General features: G+C 47.0%; 1 protein-coding gene across 3 annotated transcripts in view; it reads left to right on the plus strand.

Moving 5' to 3' along the window:
• Window positions 1–3073: 3073 nt before the first annotated feature.
• The window catches only part of CAPN15 (calpain 15), a 94541-nt gene continuing 77721 nt past the window's right edge, over window positions 3074–19893 (plus strand). For all 3 annotated transcript variants that reach the window (XM_037910612.2, XM_037910613.2, XM_007054525.4), the window contains exon 1: window positions 3074–3330. The gene's annotated coding sequence lies outside the window, so the exon portion shown is untranslated. The remainder of the gene's footprint in view (window positions 3331–19893) is intronic.

The raw sequence follows: 19893 nt of genomic DNA on the forward strand, positions 1-19893 counted from the left end.
CATCAGTGTCTTAGGGTCCCCCTGGCAGAGATTCCCATTAAAGGGGCCCATGTCAAGCCAGTTTAAGGCCCAAATTTAGATGGCGACAAAGAAATAAACCAATCCCAGTCTCTAACAAAATCTGTCCTTACCTGCAAGGTTTCCATGCGCCTCTTTAAAAGACAACCTCAAAAGGGTGGGGATGGGGTGTACGGGGATGGCTTTGGGTGGATTACTTGGGGATTTGACCCTTCAGTTAAATGTGGGGGCGGGGAGGATTTTTTTGGAGTGGTGGGGTGTTTTTTTCTTTTATTTGGATTTTTATGCCTTGTGCTTGGTGGGGTGAGGCAGGACATTAGGAGCAGGAAGTGAAACTGACTATAAACTGAAATGTAACTGACTGGTTTAGTTTCACTGGCCAAGGGGGCAAAAGTATAAAAAGGAAACAAAGGGTGACCAGGACATAACCAGGAAATGTGTCCCTTTCTCTGTAAGCCTCCACTATTTGCAAGCCTAAAGATAATGTTACCCCAAATAAGTGACTGTCCTTTTTCCTTTAACAAACATTGATTTCTCTCCTCGTTCTGAATCCAGCTGAATTAACAAAGCTGTTTTTGTTTGAACAACAACAATTTGTTTAATGTCTTGTGCCAAGTCATCTTACTTAGTGGATCAGCATCTGGGAACAATGATTTCCACTTTAATTTCTGTGACAAAATAAGAACAGCGACTAACTACCATTTTGGTATGTCCTTCAAAAATAGTGGCTATTTCTGTTCTTAATTTCTCTGCAATAAACTGGTTGATTTATAGTTTAAATAGAACAAGGGAAAGGGAAGCGATGTAGATATTTAGAATGAGTAGGGTTTTCACATTTACGTTTCTCAGATCATAGGACACTTTAAAAGGTGAAAAGTGAGGCCTAAATTGCTGGAAAGTGTTTGTGTGTAATTTAATTGAACACCGTGACATACCAAGTGGAGTCTGTAGTACACAACTTTGAAGGCAGTTGTCTTCACAGGTAAAGGTATAGTCCCTACATTCCCAGATGTAGCATTTGGGGGGGGATTGACCTACGATAATCTTGCTTGCGTGCTGTGTGTGGTTTCCATGGACAGTTCAGGCTGGTTCAGTGGTTACAGCAGGGGCGTGGATGCCAGCATTCTAATCTAAGGGCTAGTCTACACTGCAGCAGCACTTTAACGTGGCTTGTGTAGTTGCGGCAGAGCGCGGGGAGAGAGCTCTCCCAGCGCTCTAAAAAACCCACCTCCACGAGGGGCGTAGCTACCAGCGCTGGGAGCACAGAGAGCTGGTGCACTGTCTACATTGGCGCTTTACAGTGCTGAATCTTGCATTGCTCCGGGGTGTGTTTTTTCACACTGTGTAGACAAGCCCTAAGTCTAGCTACCTCATTTAAAATGCCTGTTGCTGCAGTGTCAAAGGTTCTAACCCTTGTGCATTGACAATACTTGCAATTTTATCACGAGTCTCCATATTTGGTGTCTTCTTGAAGTAATCCTGCAGCTCCTTGGTGCTCCTGGAGTCAGGGGACTGTGAGAATCTGAGCTATCATTTTTTAAAAAGGAAGTTTCTAGCCTTCACAGTTGTGGAGAAAAGCTTGAAAACATGATCCTTACAGGCTCAAAAGAGAGAAAGCAAATAAAAAGAACTCCTATTTATTAAAAAAAAAAAAAAAAGCCCCATGACTTTTTGAAGGGCCTGACTAGTGATGTTTGAATGCCTAGAGTTGGCACAACTGAACTCATTGCAAACGTGGGGCACTAAATGCAGAGACTCTTGGATTTTGCTAAGAAATTGTTCTGGCCTTGGGCAAGTTGCTAACCTTTTCTGTAAATAAAAATTGGATAACAACTTTCGGCTCCCTGGCAGGGGGTAGTCTGTAAAGTGCTTTGGAATTCGATTAAAGATGCAGCAAAGCTGCAAAGTCTTATTACTTTGTATTGATTTTTTTCAAAGTATAAACCGCTTGCAAAGCAGAGGCCCTTACCCTGGGACAGGATTGAATTTGGGCTCCTGCTGGCACTCCGTTGTTTTTTCCTGACTCCACACGGTCCAATGAATTGAGGAGAGAATTTCTACAGCTTCCTGTCTTAAACCATGGTCCAGGTGCTGTGTTCCAGCCCAGAGGTAGCTGCATTTCAGCAGTGAATTGATTCTTCCAGGTATTGGGTGGGGGTTGCTTTGAAAGGCAGCATGGTCTAGTGGTTATAACAGGACTTGACACCAAGACTCCTGAGTTCCACTGTTGGTTCTGACACTCAGTGTGCATTGGCTTTCTCTAGCTGTAGAATGGGGGTGAAGGATGCCCAACTTTGTAAAGCCCTTGGAGCTACGCAGGTGGAATGGGCTAGGCTAGTGCTGAGTGTCTGGGATTACAGGTGCTGTAGAAGTGTAGGGTCACATCTGGCTCAGCATCTGCGATGGAGTCAGGGGACCAGGCCATACCCGGGACACGTGTCCCTTTCCCCCGGCACAGCTATGCAGCCACCTTCTCTCCTTCCCTGCCTGTTCCCCACCCGCTCTGTGCTGGCGGCTGCCCCGTGCAAATCGCTCTGCTGCTGCACCTCAGCCCTGGTGTGTGGGGTCGGGGGCAGTCAGAGCCCACTGGCCCCATGAGCCGGAGCCCCTGGGATCGGGGCGAGCCGGCTCTTGGGGGTCGCGTGGGCGTTGAGCCGCCAGACTCTGCAGCGCCCCCTGCCGGCGGTGGGCGGCGCTGCAGGCCGCTCGTGGGCAGCTGCGGGCAGCAGCAACCCCAAGTGAGTGCGCGGGGAGGTGCCCAGCAGCTTGGGCTAGGAAGTTGCATCCCAAGCGCAGAGCACTATGGGACTTGTAGTTCCCACCTTCGAGTCCCCCGCTCCCATTCTCGCTGCTCCTCATCCCCGGCACCTCAGCCCAATGGACCGCCGCGGCCAGGAGGCCTCCTGGGTTCGGCGCTGTAGCCGCGGCCTCAACAAACCCACTATCGGGGGTGGCAGTGTGCCCGAACGGACTACAATTCCCACAATGCTTCGCGTTCCACAGCGGCTTCCGCTCCGGCTTCGCAAAGCCCCCTGGGGCTTGTAGTCTCCCTGAGCGATTCACCGTGATTCTTACGCTATCTCCGCGACGTAGCCCCTTTGGTCCTCTATAGGTTGCTGCGCTACGGAGTTGGCGTAAGGCCGGGTTTCTGGACTCCCGGGCAGGCTCCGCTTGAGCTTCTCATTGAAGGGAGAGGAAACAGTTTCCGAAGCAGCTGGGAGCCGTGAAGGGAGAGGGTCAAAGTTACTCTGCCCGGGGGAAAGTGAGGGGCCTGGGGGACGCGAGCTGCAGCCCAGCCGCCTCTCGCCAAAGGTGAGTGCCACCCGCGGGGGAGGGGCGCAGGGGCTGGGGAGCCCCCCCCCCATGGAGCCGGGCCGGGGAGCCCCCTCTCTGGAGCCGGCGGAGGGGACGACGAGGCGCTAGGGAGCGCTCCCCCCGCCCCCCATGGAGCCAGGCGGTGGAGTTCCCCCTCCCCAGGGAGCCGGGCGAGTTTAGAGGGGAGGCAAAGGAAGGGGGCAGGGAGTCCTCTCCCCATGGAGTTTTCTACAGCTGGGAAAAAGGGATCCTCTCTGTAAAACCATTGGCTAAAAGGAGGGAGTAGTCAGCAAATGGGGGGCAGCCCTTCTACAGCCTATCTAGCTTTCTGAGCCCCGCCAAAAGAGGGGGATCCCCCAGCATTCTTACCCAAGTAGGAATAACCAGGAGAGAAGAGTGCAGCTGTATCTTGCTTGGAGCCTATCTAGGAGTGCCCCCCTGCCGCTAAATGTCTTACTGGGAATGGAGAGTGAAGGGGCAGCGGGTGTGTGTGTTGGGGGGCGGGGGTGTTGTCCTGTCCTGTCCTGTCCTGGCTGGGAATGGGTCCATAGGGTGTAGGGGGCAGTGGGGGAAGAGGAATTCCAAGTGGTCCTTTTCCCTGGTTCTTTGTTAAATCACTTGGTGGTGGTAGCATACCTCAGATCAAGGACAAATAGAGATTTGTGCCTTGGGGAAATTTTTAACCTAAGCTGGTAGAAATAAGCTTAAGGGGTCTTTCATGGGGGTCCCCATGTCTGTACCCTAGAGTTCAGAGTGGGGAGGGAACCCTGACAGGGGTGTTGTCCTGGCTGGGAATGGGTCCACAGAGTGTAGGGGGCAGTGGTGTAGCTGGGGGTGTCAGGTTGGATCATTACAGACAGGGCAATGGAGACTCTCTTCTCTTGTTGAAATAAGATGAAAGCTAAATGAACTGGGAGAGAGAAGGTTGCAGGATGGGTGAGATGTTTGCTGCTTGAAACTCACTGACTCTCCTAATTGCCCAGAAGCATTTTAAAGCCCTCTGGAAGTTGGGACTGAAAATCTTGGCTTTTGCTGGCTATTGCTAATTCACACTCACCTGATTCCTTGTTGGGCCCTGTGCTTTTTATTCCTCACAGTATTTTGCTGTGGTTTGTTCTGCCTCTTGTAAATAACAACCACTCCCTTACCTGCCCAACCTCACCTGTCACTGCTCAGGGACCTGGCCCTGATGTGCTGTGTAGCAAGGGGACTGCTCTTTATAACAAACCACAAAGTGGGCAGAGCTACTGGGCTCTCTTCTGCTAACACCTGGTCACCTTGCATGAAGAGGAATTTTTAGCTGGATTGGCAAAGTAGATCCATTCTGAAAGCTGGACTGCCTCAGATCGATGGGAACAGCTTCTTAATAGCCAGGATAAAACATGGATAAGAAAACCTGGATGCAGTCCCATATAGGAATATAGTCCAGTAAATATGGGACCAATGGGCAGCGCTGCTGAGGTTGTGGTTGTAATTATTGCTGTATAATAGTGCATATGATGAGCCTAAAATTATGCCTATCCCCTTAATATTTCTGACTTTATTTATAATTGGAGCCAGATTGCTTAAAAAAAAAAAAGATTACAGGGCAGCAACAGAGATGCTGTGGAACCTTAGTGAATGCCTCCCAATATAATGAATTTATTTATTAACACTTTGCACTTCTGCGGTGCTTTCCAGTCCCTGAGTGCTTCACAAACAGGGATGAATTTAGCCTCCCAATCCCACTGAGAGACAGGGAAGTATTGTTCACGTCAGGTTATATCAAGGAAACGGAGACACAGTGTAGTTAAATGACTGCCTGGAGGTTGAACAGTGAATCAGTGGCAGAGCTAGAAAAAGAACCCAGAAATCTTGCCTCCCATTTGTATGCTGTAACTGCTAGAACAGGACTCCTGTCGCTATCTGAAGCAGGGTCATGTGTTCAAGTGTTTAGGTCCTATTGCCTGTTTATTGTATCCACCTGTTGTCACCTGTCTCACATTGTAAGCTCTTCAGGGACTTAGATCTGTCTTTGTGACCACTCGGTGTTACTACACTACAAATAAGACTGAAATACATCACTGTAAGTCTGATGCAGTGCATGTAATGGGCTCTTTTCTCTAACCAAAGCCTCTGTTATTTAAATAGCTTTCATATGCCCTTCTTGCATTCAGACAATTGAGTTTTACATCTCCTCCACCTTGCTTAGCCTGAAAGCAAATTCCATGGAATGGTTATCTTGTGTACTAGCTGGTAGACAAGATTATACACATGCGTGTTTGAAAATGCCTTTTTTTTTTTCATTTCTACAACAGGAGAATACATTTATGCTTGATATTCTGTAGGCTTTTCTCTGCGATATGCACTAGTGCCTGTGAATAGCCAAACATAATGAATGGTTTTCCTTAATGTACCTACTGCACATGCACAGGGGTATTATCAACTGATAGTGGGAGACAGTAATGGTTTGTTCAGGAGTTACCAGAGGCCCTGCTATTAATGTGCTGAGACTTAAGGCTAGGTTGGGCAAAGTATAGAGCATAGCTGCCTTTTAATACAGAAAGGGTGGCCTCAAGAGTCTTACGCATCCTAGGATGCAATGCTACTTATTAATCTGAGTGACCAGATCACAGTGTAGCAGTGCATGCTGGGACCTGTAGTTCCTAGGGGTTGCCTGTTGTGTTAAAGGAAAATCTGGTTGCCATCTGTTCATTGTACGCATTAGGTGTGGTTTTTGTAAATGGTAACAGAAATCTATAAGGCCAGGAAATCATTTTCCTTTCATCTTGAGGCATGCTGAGGACCAGCTGCACTGAGTCTGCTGGGTGACTTCCTTTGCAGCTGCACTGTGGGACCCACTGGCATGATAAGCAGCATAATCGATTAGCTTATGTCTGAATGTGATCCTGCACTGTTCAAGCCAATGGGAGTTTTCCCATTGACTGGCATGGGACCAGGATCGAGTCTGGTTTGAGATGTTAAGGGATCAAGAGTTCAGTAGTGTATTGGGAAAAGTGACTTGCATCACCCCACTTCATTCAGGATGTAAACATTACCCTGTATTGAACTGATACTTGGAATCCCTGAGTACATATGAGATCCTAATGATCCTTATGAGTAAAAGTCTCTCATGCTTCACTCAACCTGTGTCAGAGCCTTGATCTCTTGCCTTTCGGGACACAAGAGATGGCCCACCGTTCCCCACTGCTCCCCAGATGTTTGGGGGCTGAAAGGCCTTTGATTGCAGTGGTAGGTTTTTATGTATTTGTGTGTGTGTGTGTGGGGGGGTCAATTCCTTGGGGTGGGAAGAGCAGTCTTCCCTATTCTGATGACTTATTGTACAATTAAGGAGGGAGCCCAGGATGTGCCAGGTGCGTGTTGTCTTTGTAAATCCGAATAAATATTAAGCCATAGAAAAGTTTGAAGTACCACTAAAAGAGTCTGGCATCCTGCTAAAGTCTGTGTTACTGAGGTGCTGGAGTGACTCATGTAGGCAGCCAGGTATCCCTGGTGCACAGACAGGCGTGAGTAATGGTACGTGCTGGATTGTGTGCGCCAGACTGGGGCGTCCTGAGGACACCATTTATCTTTGCTCTGAATTCCTCCTGCTTTGGGAGTTTAAGCCCAGCCCTCGGCGTTACCTCAGCCCTGTTTGTCCTTGTGGCAGGCTGGAGTATGTATGGTATAATCGGCTTTGTCATGTGGAAAAGAATTCACTGGGTTTTGTCAAGAGGGCTTTGAGTAAGTTTGCTGGGTTGCTCCTCTGTTGATACAAGACTGTTGAAATCACTGGGGAGGGATATCCTGGTAGGAGTTGCCAGTGCCTCTCCCCTGAGTTATTGGCAACTACAAGCACAAGCCATATTTATATCCTAGAGCAGGGGTAGGCAGCCTATGGCACGCGTGCCAAAGGTGGCACGTGAGCTGATTTTCAGTGGCACTCACGCTGCCCGGGTCGTGGCCATTGGTCCAGGGGGCTCTGCATTTTAATTTAATTTTAAATGAAGCTTCTTAAACATTTTAAAAACCTTATTTGCTTTACATACAACAATAGTTTATTTATATATTAAAGACTTATAGAAAGAGACCTTCTAAAAATGTTAAAATGTATTACAGGCATGCGAAACCTTAAATTAGAGTGAATAAATGAAGACTCGGCACACCACTTCTGAAAGGTTGCCGACCTCTGTCCTAGAGAGAGAGCGGGCCAGATCTGTTGCTGCTGCAAATTGGCATAGGTCCACTGAAGTCAGTAGAGCGATGCTAACTCTCACTTGCTAAGGATCTGGCCCCTCGCTTTTGGGGCATGTGGTTATTTTAAGTTAGGCTAGAACAGAATGAATAGACATTTTTCCTCTCTTCCTTTCCATCTAAACCCTGTTCCCTTCTCTGCTTAGTCCCCTGTGTCCCATCATGAACTCTTGCCATGCATGGGGGGAGATGGGACCATTCTGAGCTGCTAGCATCAGGGCTCAGTATCACTTGGGGAGGAGAGGGAAAGGAATGGAGTTCAGAACAGTGATTGCTCTAAGCTAGTAGCGTTGGCCGTTAGCAGTAGCTAATAGCCGGTCGATGGAATGAGGGGCACCGTGGCTCTGACAAGGACATGTGAACATGGCCTCGCTGTGAGAATCCCCCTGTGCAAAGCAGATCCTGCTTGTAATGTAGTTCAGGCTGCTGAGTTAAGGTGTCCTCCTTGGTTTTCTTTCACTAATCCACCTCTTTCCCCCTGCCATCCCAAATGTAGCTCCATGGGATGTACCTCTGTGAGGCTGGAGTGTATTGAATATGGCTATCAGGTTATACCAGGGATTGGCAACGTTTGGCATGTGGCCCACCAGGGTAAGTCCGAGGGCCGAGGGATTTGCTGGCTGCCGCTTCCCGCAACCCCATTGGCTTGGAGCAGTGAACCGCAGCCAGTGGGAGCTGTGATTGGCCGAACCTGCGGATGCAGCAGGTAAACAAACCGGCCTGGCCCGCCAGGGGGCTTACCCTGGAGGGCTGCGTGCCAAACATTGCTGATCCCTGAGTTATACTATATATGAGTCTTCATCTTTGCCTTGGACTAGAAGGGGTGGGGTGGAGCAGAACAGGCTCCCAGTACACTGAGTCCTGGGTAGTCTGGAGTGCCAATGCTTGTCTAGTGTTTGTTGATCACTATCGAGGAAGCAAAGGCAGGGATAGGGGCCTGTGCATAACTCTTGCCTCCCCCAACCTCTCCCACGTATTAGAGGCTCTTGCCTTAGTGGATGGAAAATGCGACAGTGGCTCCCTAAAGCTGCTTATTGTTCCTGAGTTAAAGGATGGCGCGGGTGGGGTATGTGTATTTCCTCACTCTCAGGGGAAGAGCAGCTGCCTCTGTTTTTGGATTGGAGGAGGGAAGAGTGCACCCGGAGGGAAACTGAATCCAATCCCGAGAAGTGGGTCACCAGCAGCAAGAGGGATTTTTTCCCCTGCCTTTACATCGCAGAGGATTGCTGTCCTGTCAATGGCGCCAATGTTTGACAGCCCAGATAGTGCTTTTATATTGATGTCATTAGCAGGCCCTGGGGTTTGTTGTTTGTCTCGGGGCACTGTGCTTTTCACTCTAAATCACCTAAATACAACAGTAGGGACTGCAGAGCTGCTCCCGTGCGACAGGAGCATGTCTGCGGCCTGTACAGCACCCTTCAGGCTTTTAGAGGGTCAAGTCCATTGCCACTGAGACTTCTTGGTGGGTTTCTTATTGCCTTTGGGAGGAGGACAGCGTCTTGCTTCTTTTGGGACTGGCAGGCTGTTTCTGAAAAGCTCGAGATGATCACATTTGACCTCAGAAATCTCAAGCTGAACGTTGGATCTTTCTACCTACATTTCAAAGTAATGATGATTTTGCCCGTGTATGCTCATTCCCATACAAATGGATCCTGCAGCGCTTTGCTGATGTTGTGTGGGTGTGTATACGTCAAGATATAAATTGCTTCGCTCACCACTGAAATGCAGCTGATTCTGGGACAGCATGTAACACCTGGTTAATGGTGCACAGCAAAACCACGTGAGTCTTTGGAAGGAATGTGAGGAATACTATATCCATGTGAAAATTCAGGCAGGCCAGATTGAATGGTCCAGACTGGAATTGTGCCAGGACACTGGGATTAATGGCTCTCTTCTTAAAAAACTGCTGTTGGATCAGCAAAGACCGCAAATGGTCAGGACCTCTGTTTTTACTCCCTTTGTGAAAGAGCACCCCTAATGCCTGCCAGCGACATAACTGACTTGGAGGGAAGAGCGCCACCTACTGAATCCCAACCACCACTACCTGCAATACCTAGACATTTTCTTGCATCTAGGTATCAACCCAGCCCAGTCCTGCTTAGCCTATTGAGCGCTGACAAGATCATAGCAGGCCTCACTACTTTGTTTTCTGTCACACTGTTCTCCTGTCTGCTGAAAATCTGTCCATCCTATAAAATAAGGGTTTACATGGAAGCTAAATCATTAAATGCTCTGCCAGGTGACATATTAACTAGCTTGTTTTTGTGCAGCGCTGTTAAGATATGAAGCCCTATTATTCAACTTGAGGCAATTGGTTTCCTTGTGGTGGCAGGCAAGACCGTTGCGCTGTGCTGTGCACTTCTCTCCCTGTCGGCTCTGTTTTCTCCAATGGCTGGAGGATTGAAATGGACAAGGATCTTGCTCTCAAATTCTTGTCCATATCAGTTGCCCGCCTGCGCTAAGATCAGAGCAGACAGGCAGGGTAGTGAGACTGTGACATACCCACGTTCAACTTCCTGTGCCCAAGCACAGTTAGGAGGTTTATATGTGCACGCATGCTTCCAAAAGTGATGTGGAACCCTCTATCCCAATACCGTCACTTATGCTGCATGTTATCATCTGGCATCAATCTGAAAATGTCTCATTAACTCTGAGTTAGCGGCCATCTTCATGAGGAACAGAAATAAATAGTTTTGGAGCTGGAGTTGGAATGGCCTGAATGTCTGGCTGTCTTATAAAAGATGCGCTCTAGGTCAGCCGGAACGTACTGGGATTGCTTCCGGAATCACTGGATGAGATTCTATGGCCTGTGCAAGAGATCAGGCTAAAATGTTCGCAGTGGTCCCTTCCAGCCTTAATCTATGAACTTGTACTGGGCCTCAGAGTCTGGAGGAGTTTCTTGCCTGCTCAGTATTACTTTTAGCATGTCTTGTATAGTGCTGGTTAGATGCTATTAGCAGTGCCTACATCCAGGCCTGAATTCATGCAGTGGGTCTGATTCTCCATTGCCTTGGCATCTGGCATCCCATGTGCCTGTGCAAAGTATCCGCAAAATACTATGAAATAAAATTCTCTGCTTGCCTGCGCTGATGGTTACCCACTTTGCACAGGTGTAACTGACAGCACAAGGCGGAAGTTAGGTGCAGAAACATGCCTGTAATTTTAAAGATAAACTGTTGTAAAGTTTTGAGGGTTTTTTTAACCCCCCCCCCCCCCCCGGTACGATTCACAAAGTATATACCTAAAAGTAGGTAGCCTTGTAGTTTTAACTCTTATTCACTCCACAGCCCTGAGCTGCAGCTGTTCTAGTGTCTCTGTGGGACACTGTGGCCACTCTGAAATGTAGATTAAAGGAGCCAAACAATTACAAACAGGGATTCTTTGCGACTTTGTCACAGGGCTATAATTTCTCATATGGTGTCTCAGCCCAAAGGAGACTGGGAGCAGGGCTGGGATAGGGTGGGTTTTATTAAAATCCATTGAGCTGGTTTAGAGATTTGAGAACATGGGGGAAATGCATCTTTTTTTAAATAGCTGTTTTTTTGCAGTAGGATAACAAAAATTAACCTTTAAACTTCAAAGCTTACTAGGTCTTAGTGCTCACAGGGGACAAACGCATTTAACCTATTCAGAGGAATCTTTGTTCATAAATTTCTAGTAGATGCAATTGCTAATGACACACTGGCCATGCCGAATAATTAATGTCTGTTACTGTATTTGAACATGCAGGCAGTGGGACCCTCCGGAGAGCTGGGTGGGCATGTGCGGATCCCTCCGGAGAGCTGGGTGGGCACGTGCGGATCCCTCCGGAGATCGTGCCCCTGTTGCTGATTGTAGGAAGCTACCCAGAGTCCGTATTGCTAGGATCCTGCTGAGTTTTCTAGGTGTCAAAGAGCCCTCATTGAGCTAGTGACAGCAGAAATGGTAACAGAACAGTGAGGCGACAGCCTGTTTTGAACGGAGAGCAAAAGTCTCTGTGTAACCCCTAATCACAACAGATAGGCTCCTGTCTCCAGGCAGGTTCAGACACTGATGCTGTAAGAAGCCCCAACGCCTTCTGGGAGTTGTAGTTCTGAAGAATCCACAAGCATCGTGAATGACTTAAAAATACGGAGTGTATTGTATGCATTGGTGAGGTGCTCATCAGCGTGGTATCTCGACAATGTTTTATTCATATCTTCGTTTTCCCTCCATTCACTGACCCCACACCAGTGTCAGTTGGTGCCGATCCTAGCAGACTGTAGCCGTCATATAAATAGCAGGCCAGATCCTCAGCTGGTGCAACTTACATGCATTGATTATGGTGGCACTTTGCTGGCTTACACCAGCTGAGGATCTGGCCTATAGAGTGGAAACCAAGACCCAAGCCACTGGTTCACAACCCTTTTCTATTCTTATCATGGATGGCAGGAGGGGTTCTATCCTTTCTCTCCCCCTCCTCTGTATCCCCTTACCCCAGTACAGTCTGCACCACCTCCCCTTTTCCCTGTCTGTTTTCTGACTTTTTCCCCTTCACTCTTTGGTAATGCTCCCTCCTTGTATCAGAAGGCTCTGTGCTGCTGGGGCTGGGTTGCATGTACTCTTGTGACCAAAGTGGTGCTGCAACAGCTGGGGAGAGAACCTTGGCCCAGTGGGATGATGGCCTGAGCTTTGCAGCCTTATAAATTGGAGCTCCCCAGACAGTTGGCTGTGTCGGAGGCCATCTCCAGAACCGGGAGGGCAGGCAAGTGGCTTTAAGGAGCCCCATGCTGCTTTACCTGGAGTCACCAGCGTATGTAATATTTCCAGTTTGGGGAGCAGGGCCCACCAGTGGGACAGAGATGAGAAGCGGCAGGGGAAGATGGATCTAGGGTAATGCAGCTCTTACTGCTCCTTTGCTCCGCCCGAGGAGTGGAGATTGGTGTGTTTGGGCTGGACTTGCGCCTTCAGTGTTGGCTTGGCTGCTTTTTCTCTAGAGGACTTCTTTCTTGGCCAGTCTCACATCCCAGTGAACTAGGAACATGGCTAAATTGGGCTTATCCTGATCTTGCCTTGCAAGGATCCCATTGTGACGGGTTTGGTCACAGAGACCCCCTTGGGACTGTCACCTGACATGCTGAAACTACCTCTGAGCCTGTTTTCCCTGCCAACTTGGGACTCCAGAACTCTGTCTTGTTTAGCCAGACATGCTACTCCGCTGCAACACAGACCCAGGGTCTGAACCACGACCCCAAAGCTGCAGACTTTAACCAAAACTGCTCAGCAGGTTTCCTGTCTCCAGGACGCAGACACCCAGCTCCCAGTGGGATCCAAACCCCAAATAAATCAGTTTCACTCTTTATAAAGCTTATACAGGGTAAACTCATAAATTGTCCACCCTCTATAACACTGATAGAGAGAGATGCGCAGCTGTTTGCTCCCCCCAGGATTAATCACTTACTCTGGATTTAATAATAAATAAAAGTGATTTTTATTAAGTATAAAAAATAGGATTTAAGTGGTTTCAAGTAATAACAGACAGAACAAAGTAAGTTACCAAGCAAAATAAAACAAAACGCGCAAGTCTAAGCCTAGAACATTTAAGAAACTGAATACAGGTAAATCTCACCCCCAGAGATGTTCCAATAAGCTTCTTTCACAGACTATACTTCTTCTTAGTCTGGGCCCAATCCTTTCCCCGGTACAGTTCTTGTTAGTTCCAGCTCAGGTGGTAACTAGGGGATTTCTCATGACTCCAGCCCCCTTTGTTCTCTTCTATCCCTTTTTATATGTTTGGCACAAGGCGGGAATCCTTTCTCTCTCTGGGTTCCCATGCTTCCTTCTAAATGGAAAAGCACCAGGTTTAAGATGGATTCCAGTACCAGGTGACATGATCACGTGTCACTGTAAGACCTCATTCTGCATTCTTGCAGGGCTTGCCTGCACCCACCCAGGAAGGTTTTTGAGTAAACAGAGCCATTCAGAACCCAATTGTGCTAGTTAATGGGAGCCATCAAGTTTCCAAGCAGCCATTAATGGCTCACACTTTGCATAGTTACAATAGGACTTCAGAGTAATACTTCATATTTCTAGCTTCAGACACCAGAATGATACATTCGTACAAATAGGATGGGTTTCAGAGTGGTAGCCGTGTTAGTCTGTATCAGCAAAAAGAACAAGGAGTACTTGTGGCACCTTAGAGACTAACAAATTTATCTGGGCATAAGCTTTCGTGGGCTAAAGCCCATTTCATCAGATGCATGCAGTGGAAAATACAATTGGAAGATAGATAGATATATACAGAGAACATGAAAAAAAGGGGTGTTGCCATACCAAGTCTAACAAGACTAGTCAATTAAGGTGGGCTATTATCAGCAGGAGGAAAAAAAAGAACTTTTTTAGTGATAATCAGGATGGCCCATTTCAAACAGTTGACAAGGTGTGAGTAACAGTAGGGGGAAAATTAGCATGGGGAAATAGTTTGTACTTTGTGTAATGACCCATCCACTCCCAGTCCTTATTCAAGCCTAATTTAATGGTGTCCAGTTTGCAAATTAATTCCAGTTCTGCAGTTTCTCGTTGGAGTCTGTTTTTGAAGTTTTTTTGTTGAAGAATTGCCACTTTTAGGTCTGTAATTGAGTGACCAGGGAGGTTGAAGTGTTCTCCGACTGGTTTTTGAATGTTATAATTCTTGACATCTGATTTGTGTCTATTTATTCTTTTGCATAGAGACTGTCCAGTTTGGCTAATGTACATGGTAGAGGGGCATTGCTGGCACATATCACGTTGGTAAATGTGCAGGTGAATGAGCCTCTGATGGTGTGGCTGATGTGATTAGGTCCTATGATGGTGTCCCTTGAATAGATATGTGGACAGAGTTGGCAACAGGCTTTGTTGCAAGGATAGGTTCCTGGGTTAGTGTTTTTGTTGTGTGGTGTGTGGTTGCTGAGAGTATTTGCTTCAGGTTGTGGGGCTGTCTAAGCAAGGACTGGCCTGTCTCCCAGGATCTGTGAGAGTGAGGGATTGTCCTTCAGGATAGGTTGTAGATCCTTGATGTTGCGCTGGAGAGATTTTAGTTGGGGGCTGAAGGTGACGGCTAGTGGCATTCTGTTACTTTGTTGGGCCTGTCCTGTAGTAGGTGACTTCTGGGTATTCTTCTGGCTCTGTCAATCTGTTTCTTCACTTCAGCAGGTGGGTATTGTAGTTTTAAGAACACTTGATAGAGATCTTGTAGGTGTTTGTCTCTGTCTGAGGGATTGGAGCAAATGTGGTTGTATCTTAGAGCTTGGCTGTAGACAATGGATTGTGTGATGTGGTCAGGATGAAAGCTGGAGGCATGTAGATAAGTATAGCGGTCAGTAGGTTTCCGGTATAGGGTGGTGTTTATGTGACCATCGCTTATTAGCACTGTAGTGTCCAGGAAGTGGATCTCTTGTCCAGACTAGTCCAGGTTGAGATTGATGGCAGGATGGAAATTGTTGAAATCATGGTGGAATTCCGCAAGGGCTTCTTTTCCATGGGTCCAGATGATGAAGATGTCATCAATGTAGCGCAAGTAGAGTAGGGGCAGTCTCTACACAAAAGAATAAATGGACACAAATCAGATGTCAAGAATTATAACATTCAAAAACCAGTCGGAGAACACTTCAACCTCCCTGGTCACTCAATTACAGACCTAAAAGTTGCAATTCTTCAACAAAAAAACTTCAAAAACAGACTCCAATGAGAAACTGAAGAACTGGAATTAATTTGCAAACTGGACACCATTAAATTAGTCTTGAATAAGGACTGGGAGTGGATGGGTCATTACACAAAGTACAAACTATTTCCCCATGCTAATTTTCCCCCTACTGTTACTCACACCTTCTTGTCAACTGTTTGAAATGGGCCATCCTGATTATCACTAAAAAAGTTTTTTTTTTTCCTCCTGCTGATAATAGCCCACCTTAATTGAATAGTCTTGTTAGAGTTGGTATGGCAACACCCATTTTTTCATGTTCTCTGTATGTGTATATATATCTTCCTATTGTATTTTCCACTGCATGCATCTGGTGAAATGGACTTTAGCCCATGAAAGCTTATGCCCAAATAAATTTGTTAGTCTCTAAGGTGCCACAAGTACTCCTCGTTCTTTTTACAAATAGGATGAACATCCTCAGTAGTTTATAAGCTTTGTAACGACACCTTACCAGAGACCTTTTGCATAAAGCATATTCCAGTTAAATTATATTTACACTCATAAGCATATTTCAATAAACATATGGAGTACAATGTCACCTGCTCCTTTTCTCAGCCCAAGGAGTGGAGATGGGTATGTGTGGGCTGGATTTGTACCTTCAGGCTTGGCTTGGCTGCTCTTTTTCTAGAGAACTTCTTTCTTGGCCAGCCTCACATCCCAGTGAACTAGGAACATGGCTAAATTGGGCTTATCCTGCTCTTCCCTTGCAAGGATCCCATGCCTTCAGGCCCTGTGTTGGGGACAGACCATTTTTAGGGCCTGGAAGCTTTACCCTGGATGCTGTCAGCTTGTCAAAGAGGGGAAGCCTCCAAGATATCCAGAGCTTTGTAGCTAAGAACCAGGACCTTGAACTGGGTCTGGAATCAAATGGGGAGAGGTCAGACTGCAAGGGGTACCTGTGTGAAATGCTCTCACCAAGTCAGCCCACTGTATGGACTGGATGGAGTCTCCCTGTGGCCTTGGCATCCAGCCTCAGGTGAAGAGTTGGGGTGATCCAGCCTGGGTCACTGAGGCCAGTTTTGGGGTATAATCTCCTGGCCACTTACAGGCATCTCTCACTACAGCTATCTGAGGAGCAGCGATGATCCGGAGGCTATGCACTGCCTTCACAAAAGAAGGATGAGGTCAGCCCTTCCACCTGTTGCCTCTGGGTCAGTGACTTGGCTAGTTCCTGTCATACCCCCTTTTAGTCTACTGCTTGCACCCTGTGCCAGTGTGCCCCTTGGGCCGCTGCCCAGACCCAGCAGTGTGGTCTCCTTGCAACGCATGCAGCAGCCTCTGTGATCACTTTCCGTTTGGTGTGAGCTGCAAACTCAACTCTTGTGTTGTGACTCCCGTGCCTTATTGTTGTACAACTCGTTTTCCAGAGTGAAACTTTTCTGCCTGTCACTGGGTGTGGTAGCCACTACCAGAGAGAGAGAGAGAGAGAGAGAGAGGGGGCTGAGATGGAGGAACTACCAGTGCAGTGATGCAGCATGACCGCATGTCTAACCAGGCATCTGAGTGTTACATCTGGAGCAGGTGATACCTGAGCTGCTCTCATTAATGGCACTCTGAGAATCTAGGGGGGTGGTCTTGGAGTAGTTGTGGATTCCTTCCCTACCCACTTCACAGGGGTCAGCTGCTGCTCACCTCTGCATTGTGCGTTTCTCTTGGAGGGAGACCCTAGCTATAGCAAGTATGATGCCATTGCTCGTGCTCTGGTCTGGATAGCCACACCAACTCCCTGAAAGCATCCTTGTTATTTTGAAGTCTTGCCTTTTAGGAAGTCACCTGTTCCCCGTGTGACCGTTTTCTTTGTTCATTGCTGCTGTGCTGGTTAAGTGCTGCTAAGGCTTTGTCTAAACACACCAGTTATACTGGAGTCGTGAAAGTGGCACAACTCCCTGTAGGGTCGAAACACTTACACCAGTATAAAAGTGCTTACATTCCCTGTATAGCTATTCCCATTTCGGAAGGGGAATAAGCTGCATTATTATACAGCCTCTTTATACTGGTATAACTGCATCCACACCAGGGATTGTACCTGTATAACTATTTCATTAAGAAATCACTCCGAACTGAAGTAGTTACACCAATATAAAATCTGTGTACTGGTCTACGGTGGTGTAGACCAGACTATTTGTTCTTTATATAGAGGGGCCTGGGGTGCGTGTGCAGACATTTGAGCAGTTCTCAGTTATTCTATCTTTTTAGGTTTGTTTCTGATGCAAATACCAAATAACAACCTACTGCCTGTAACGCTCATCTGACCTCTCCACTTGCTTGAGGCCAGTTCCGAAACACCGGCCCTCCAAAATCTAGGACAGTGAATTGGAAATTAGGACACAGTAAATGACTAGTTCAGGGAAACTCCAAACCCTGTAACCTGGAGGAAGGGTTCTCGGTAACTTTAGCTGGCTAACTTAATATCTGTAAGTCTTTCATTCACTGTATCATGAAAGGAGGCTTGATAAAGCACAGCAAGGGCTTAAGAACGGCTCTGTAGACTGGGGCAGGGATGCGGTATGGATGCTGCGCATAGCCCTCATCTCTCACATTGCAGGATAAGTTCTGTAGGCAAGATATTGCTACCTAGCTACCATAGGATTTTCTGTAGAACCCATCACTCTGGCATCCAAATGTTCCCCAGATGAACTATAACTAAATCTAGATCTGCATTGCCCAAGGGATAGTGTCAGAGGGTGGGATGCCTACTTCTTCCTGCTCCGAGATCTGGCTCTTCCAGTCCCTGCCTGATGCATGCTCCCTCTGGTGACTCTGAAACTCCACATCTTATAGCAGCTGTTGGCTGTGTTCTGTGTTGATGGGCTAGCCCTTCGTCCACTTATCTCTGTGGCTTAGCTGGCATGCAATTAACATACACTCCCTTTACCCTGTGGAATATCTTCAGTTTTGTACAGTGACATGGAATGCAATGTGTTTTAAAACCTCCACTGAAATACAACCATACCTGTGATCACTCTACCAACCATGGGGTAGCCTATTAGATGGGTTAGAGGAGGGGTGGGGAAATAGATGCTGTATAAAATGTAGTTAAGATCTGCTCATCTCATTGATGGGGGTGATCCTCGACTCAGGAATTCACTTCCCTGCTGATCTAACACAGCCAGCCTTTCATGACTGTCAGGGCACAGAGAAAGACCTGGTTCTTTATTCAGGCCTGCCTGAAAGAGCTGTGTAAACACGGTTTCTTTCGTGTAGTTTTTTGGTGAGTTTTTAGTTGACTTCATTCCTGGTTATTTCCAAATGTTGTGGCATTAAGTGACCGTAAGAGCAGCTGGTTCAGAAGGGGTGCATAGTTTGTAAATGGCAGTCAATACAGAGGAATCTCTTCATTTTAGCGTCACTTTCATCTGGCTTTCCCTTGTTATTGCTCTAGCTGCTCCCCCGTTGATGCTGCTGTATGGAAAGATGGTGTCAGAAGCCCTCATTGCACTGAATCATGCAGATCCGATAAAGCGGGTCGAGTGAGGAGACAGTGCCTGGTTCTTACTCATGTTTATCTCTAGCTGTGAATGTCCAATAACAACAATCCTACCCTGCACAGGCTGGCACAGCCTCAGACGGGAGGATCGGCTCTTGACCAATCAACACCCAACTGTAGCAGGAAAGAGAAACTGTTTGTTTTCTGGCTGCAGGGGAAATTCAGAGTTAGGATAAATCTGTCTAAAAACAGGAAATTTGTGTGCGTGTCATCCAAGAAGCATTATCCCGATGAGAGTCTCGTGTGCTTTCCTTTCATGGAATCTTCTTGCTAGACTCCGATGCCTATTAAATATATAGCACTTTTGTAGCACACAACATAAAGCTTCCTGCTTATAATGCAACTGTTCTCAATAGGCAGACTGTAAAGGTGAGGCAAACCACTGGGCTGACCGAGATGATAAAGGGTCTATTGCAAGGACTATAAACACAGAGGGGGAAAGGGTTCTGGAAATTTAGACCTGCTCTTAAATGCTTGCAGAGATTGGATGCTGTGGCCTGGCTTGTCTTTCTCCTCCTCCCCTAGCCACATGAAGCACCTGTTTTAAACTACTGCAGTGTTGCTAATGAGACCAGCCATGCCAGCTCACACGCTATTGTTAACTCTGTGCTCAAAATCTATCCACAATTGGCTAATAAACTGGAAAATATGAGCAGCCCTATTGCACCTCATTGAAGTAATGTTAATTGGCTTAGTAGAGCACCGGGTTTCTACAGTGTTTGTTTTTTGAAATTTGTGTACACTCAGTCCTGCTTAATCGCAGTTGGCTTGCGATCTCAGTGCTTATTCAGATAAAATGAACTTCCTACTCATAAATCAATGACAGAAATGGGTGCTGGGATTAGTTGCCACTTAAAAGGACACAGTCAGCTGCTTTTCTGTAGCTTTTAATTAGGATTTTGATTCCCCTTTCAAATCTGTATAATCCCCTGTCTTGAAGTTTGTTAGGCATGATAGATTTACTGTACCTGATCAGACAGTTGCTCTGTCTAGCCCTGGTGTCCTGCTTCTAGCTGTGGTCACTGCTTTACTTTTCACCATGCTGTAGACAGAAGAGGTGGAAACTTCTTTGACCTTAGCAGCAATGAGTTTATGACATGAAGCTGGCTTGAAACTGCTATTCCTATTGCTTGTGACCTTTTTG

Source organism: Chelonia mydas, chromosome 10, assembly GCF_015237465.2.
Source record: "Chelonia mydas isolate rCheMyd1 chromosome 10, rCheMyd1.pri.v2, whole genome shotgun sequence".
Classification (NCBI taxonomy): Eukaryota; Metazoa; Chordata; order Testudines; family Cheloniidae; genus Chelonia; species Chelonia mydas.